This window comes from Octodon degus, unplaced genomic scaffold (genome assembly GCF_000260255.1).
Source record: "Octodon degus isolate 3935 unplaced genomic scaffold, OctDeg1.0 scaffold00136, whole genome shotgun sequence".
Lineage (NCBI taxonomy): Eukaryota > Metazoa > Chordata > Mammalia > Rodentia > Octodontidae > Octodon > Octodon degus.
The window spans coordinates 2,664,879-2,669,978 of NW_004524712.1; the positions used below are offsets into that span (position 1 = coordinate 2,664,879).

At 44.1% G+C, this 5,100-nt stretch overlaps 1 pseudogene; it reads left to right on the forward strand.

Annotated features, from left to right (window-relative positions):
• Positions 1-3,022: 3,022 nt before the first annotated feature.
• LOC101584339 lies at positions 3,023-3,289 on the forward strand (annotated as a pseudogene).
• Positions 3,290-5,100: the final 1,811 nt, after the last annotated feature.

Sequence of the window (5,100 nt, forward strand, 5' to 3'; positions counted from 1 at the left end):
AAAAAAAAAAATCCCCGGTACTGCAACAAAACAAAACAAAGGTGACAAAGTCATTTCCAAATGAGCTGTGTTCGCATCATTTGTGTACAAGAGCTCCCAGTTTTTTGTATTCTCACCTACACTTTAAACTGTCAGATTTTTGAATGTTTGTTATTCTATGGGTAAAAACTTATTTTTTCTTATCTTTTTAAAAATGAAAACTATGTATATGGTTTTCATAGAACTACATATAAGCTGGGGAGACAGCTCAGGGGCATGAGCACCTGCCTGGCAAGCACAAGGTCCTGAATTCAATCTCTGGTACCAGAAAAAAAAGAAAGGAAGAAAAAAGAACTACATATAAAAGGAAAGGGCTCAGGTTTCACAAGTAACAGGAGGGGCTCACTCTCCAGGGCTCACTCTTCGCTGGTGGTGCTGGGAGTGAACCCAGGGCTTCCCACATTCTGGGCAGTTACTCTTACCCTGTGCTTGCCCCGCGCCTCCCCTCACTGCCCTCTACCCATTCCTTCCCCCAGCATTTATAAACAAATCCAAGGCATTTTCCCCCCTAAATATTTAAGTCTGTACTTTTGAATTTAAATGTTTTTCAAAAGTATATTTTTAAAGAACAGTTCTATTTTTAATATAAAAATAAAAATATAAAATATTTGAACCACTTTGTAATCTGTGCTTTTTGTGAGTGAGGAAGTCCTTCCTGAACGGGTTTCCTCCTACTTCGACCTGGCCAGAGGGCCAGGCAGCAACTGTGTGGTTTTCTGTGTCTTGTCATTTTGGTCTTTTACCCACCTGGATTTCTTGTTTTGGGTTGTTGTTATTGTTCTTGGTTTCTACATCAGAGATCCAGTTGTTGTTTTTTTTCCATTATCCACCAGTCACTGCCTTTCTTCCCTCGGGATCGTGATGTCACCTGGTCACGTACTGTCACAGGTGGGGTCTGTTTCTGACCTCTACCTTCTCCAGCTGTCCATGCACGCATCTGTGTTCTGGGGCCTTGAAACCCTGCAGCTCAGTTATCCTCACTCTTCTTATTCATCTAAATCACTCTGACTTCTCTTACTCCTTTACTTTCCTTCCTAATATCTCGGTTATTCAGTTCCAGGAAAAAGCCTGTTAGTATTTTTAGTGGACTTGTGTTGAATTTTTAGATTTTAGAAAAAGCAATTGTGACGGCTGGACATAAAAATGTGATGGGTAAAAATCTCCATCTCTGGGAGCTGGGGAGATGGTTCAGTAGAGTAAGCACTTGCCTGGCAAGCACAAGGTCCTGAGTTCAATCCCCAGTACTACAAAAATAAATAAAACAAAAATCTCCATCTCCGCTGGACCTGGTGGCACACGCCTGTAACTGCAGCACTCGGGGAGGCTGAGGCAAGAGGATTACTGCCGTTCGAGGCCACAAAAACAAAACTATTTGACTGAGTTTTCTACAGTACTTAATTTGCAATACAAAACCAAAAGTTTAGTTCCACTTGGCTATCCCGTGCTTCCTGGTACCTCCAGGGACGATAAGCAGCTATCCTGCACACATTCTTATTTTATAGGGAAAATGTTCAACATTTCCATTAAACGTGCTTGTTTTTGAGGTATATGTTGAGATATATTTTTTAACAGGTGAGAAGTTCTCTGCTGCTTCTAGTTGGCTTAGGTTTTACTTACCCTGAATGTTTTGTTTGTTTTGTGTAGAGATGAGGTCTTGCAATGTAGTTCAGGCTGGCCTCAAGCTCAAGCACTCCTCCCACCTCCGTCTCCTCAGGGTTGAGGTGACGATGTGCCCCCCACACACACACCCAGCCTTGTTTTTGTTTTGGAGGCGCTGGGGATGGAGCCCAGGGCCTTCACACTGAGCTTCTTCTCTACCCTTGTTTTGAGACAAGGTCTTGCTAAATCGCCCAGGCAGGGCTGGAACTTGGGATCTCTCTCTCTCAGGCTCCCAGAGCACTGTGTGGCTGGGTGGGCTCACTCTCTCTTGTGGAAACCTGTTCTCACAGCAGCTAACTCTAAGAAGTCCATTAATCCACTGGGGGCGTAGCTCAGTGATAGTGCTTGTTTGGAAAATATTAGTCATTATTAACAGGCTGGACACAGGTAGCTGGGGGCTACCTGAAAAGCAAAGAGGTGATTTCCATCCCCCTTCCCTTTCTAATCATTAGCTATAGATAAAATCCACTGAAGCTTGTGGTTTCAAACTTTGGTTCAAGATTATGTAACATCTTCAGAGCTGCTGGTAAGGTCCATGGCCATACAAAGTCCAGAGGGTGGGTGATCGGTTAGAAAAAACCTCACGGTCTCAAGACAGCCACCTAAGAAATGACAAGGACCTACTTTTCTCTGAAGCAGGTAAACACAACCCTTTTTATTTGTATAAGAACAAGGACCTCAGAGGAAGGAGAGCCGGCTGACCTGTCCTTGTAACCTGAGACCTCACTCAGTGCAGCTCCCATCTTGGCTCTCGGCCATCTTCACGCATCAGGTGCATGGATTCTCCCTCAAAATCTCTTTATTTTGCAATAAATTCTGTCTGTGCTATATAATAGCCTATGTGTGTTGTCTGAAATCTTTTGTCAAAGACACAAAGACTCAAGGTGTGTTGCCAGTTCCTTGTGGGTCAGGACCTAGCTTTCCTGTAACAGTAGAACACTTGTCTAAACCCTCCCTCCCCCTGCAGGCCCTGAGACCTGCAAAGAAAAATGTATAAAAAGAAACAAAGAAAACAAAACAAAACACTAATCCATTTCAAAGATAGTACTTATTCCAGTAGGCCTCAGCTCCTAAGGGTTCCACCACCTCAAAACTGTCACACTGGGCACCAAGCTTCCAATACATGAACTTTGAGGGGACACACTTAAACTGAGGCAGGAGGTCCGGGCATAGCCAGCCGGCTGGACGAGTGGCTACAACCTACCAATCACAGTGTTCCAAAACACGTGGATCAGGCCAAGCCCTGCACCTGACACCGGAGAATGTCATCTGCAATTCTTCTGTGGCAAAAGTTAGTCAAGATAGCGAATGTCAGGACTCCAAGATGGCTTCCATTGTACCACTGAAAGAGAAGAGACTGTTAGATGTGAAAGTAGGGGAGCTACCCAGCTGGATACTGAGGCGGGATTTCTGCCCGATGGGCACTGCTGGAGCATTTCAGAGAGGTTACTATGGGTATTACAACAAGTACATCAACGTGAAGAAAGGGAGAATCGCAGGGCTGAACATGGTGCTGGTGGCCTACATCCTTTTCAACTACTGCCTTTCTTACAAGGACCTCAAACATGAGCGGCGACACAAGTACCACTGAGAAGGGGCCAGTGTGGACGGTCCTCTGCCCTCTAGCCTGTGACTGCCTTGTCCTGCTCCCATCTGTGAACAGCTTAATCATGGCTCAATTTGTTCATAGCCTAAGTGAGAATTAATGCTCAATAAAAGGTGACCACTACAGGAAAAAAAAAAAATCAGTCAAGTTTTTATTAGGTTGGCCTAGATCTGATGCTGAAATAGAGGATATATCTTGATTTTTTTTCCCCCAGTACGGGGGATCAAACTCAAGACCTTGCATTTAACTGCCAGATGCTAATGCCACTGAGCTAGCTCCCCAGCTGAAACAGAGGATATAAAAGACAGTCACCTTTATTACTGTGGTCACTGTGCCCTTTTCCATAGCCTACTCTGCATTCTGCAGGGCCACATGCTTGCCTGCCTTAACCTGGCTCACATCACCACAGAGCACACTTCATTTCTTACCTTTAACAAAGTGTGAGAGGCCTGGGAGATAGCTCAGTAGAATAAGTGCTTGCCTGGCAAGTGCAAGGGCCTGAGTTCAATCCCCAGCTCCACCAAAAAAAAAAAAAAGTGTGAATCTGTGCTTCCTTTTCTGCATTTCTTGCCTGATTCTTTGGTCAGGATGCCAAGGCCCTAGAAAGGAGGCCTGGGAAGAGCACGACACCCCAGACTTCAATATCAAATCCCTACCTAATCCATAGCAGCTGGTTAAAAAACATGTTCTTTGTTCTTTCCTTTCCAAAGTCAGACTGTCAGGAGAGCTTTTATCTCTGAACTGTGTTCTCACATGCTGACTCTTGTGTTTTTATTCTGGTTTATTGGTTTGAATTTTTTTTTTCCTGTATTTAGGACAGGGTGGACAGGGTGTTCAGGGTCTCACTGTGTAGATTGGCCTCATAGTGATCCGCCTGCTTATAGCCCCCCAAGAGTTGGGATTATAGGTGCGTGCCACCATGCCAGTCTCAATTGCCGTCTCAGAGTGCCCCAGGGGTGGGGCTGGCAATCCTGGCCCCTGTGTCTGCCTAAGCAGGTGCTTTAATCTGCTGAGCTATTTGGCTGGCCCAGGTTGAATTATTTTGAAATAAATAGATAACACTTAAAAAGCTTTTTTTCTTTTTGAGACTCTCATTCCCAATCTAAAGAAATACAATAGGGGCCTTTTTATTATTATTATTTTTTATTTAAAACTATTTCTTTTTTTAAATTATTTATTTATTTATTTGTGTGTGTGTGTGTGTGTGGCCAGCTCAGCCCACCAGGGGGCGGGGCTGACTGGCATGTGGTGTTGGGGATTGAACCGTGGTCCCTGTGCTTTGCTGAGCTTGTTCTAAGTAGGTGCATTAGACCACTTGAGCCATCTCACCAGCCCAATAGAGGCCTTTAACAACATTAAAAAACAGCAATCAGACTTAGAACAAATTAAAATTAACACTCAGTTTGTTTCATCTTCATTGCAACATGTTTTATTTTTTTTAACATTTACTTATGTGTGTGTGTGTGTGTGTGTGGCCAGCTCAGCCCACCAGGGGGCGGGGCTGGCTGGCATGTGGTGTTGGGGGATTGAACAGCGGTCCCTGTGCTTTGTTTAGCTTAGCTTGTTCTAAGTAGGTGCTTTAGACCACTGAGCCATTTCACCAGCCCTGCAACATGTTTTAAAAAGCCAATCTAGCCTGTTGTCTGGGGCTTCCTTGAAGGCACAAATCTGACCTGTTTGAAATGAAAATACCCAGAAATAGCTAAAATAAAGTTTACACCCATCTGAACAAAGATCAGACCTAAAGCAGAGTTGATGTTCTCTAAACCATAAATTCCTTTCCTCAATAAATTCTT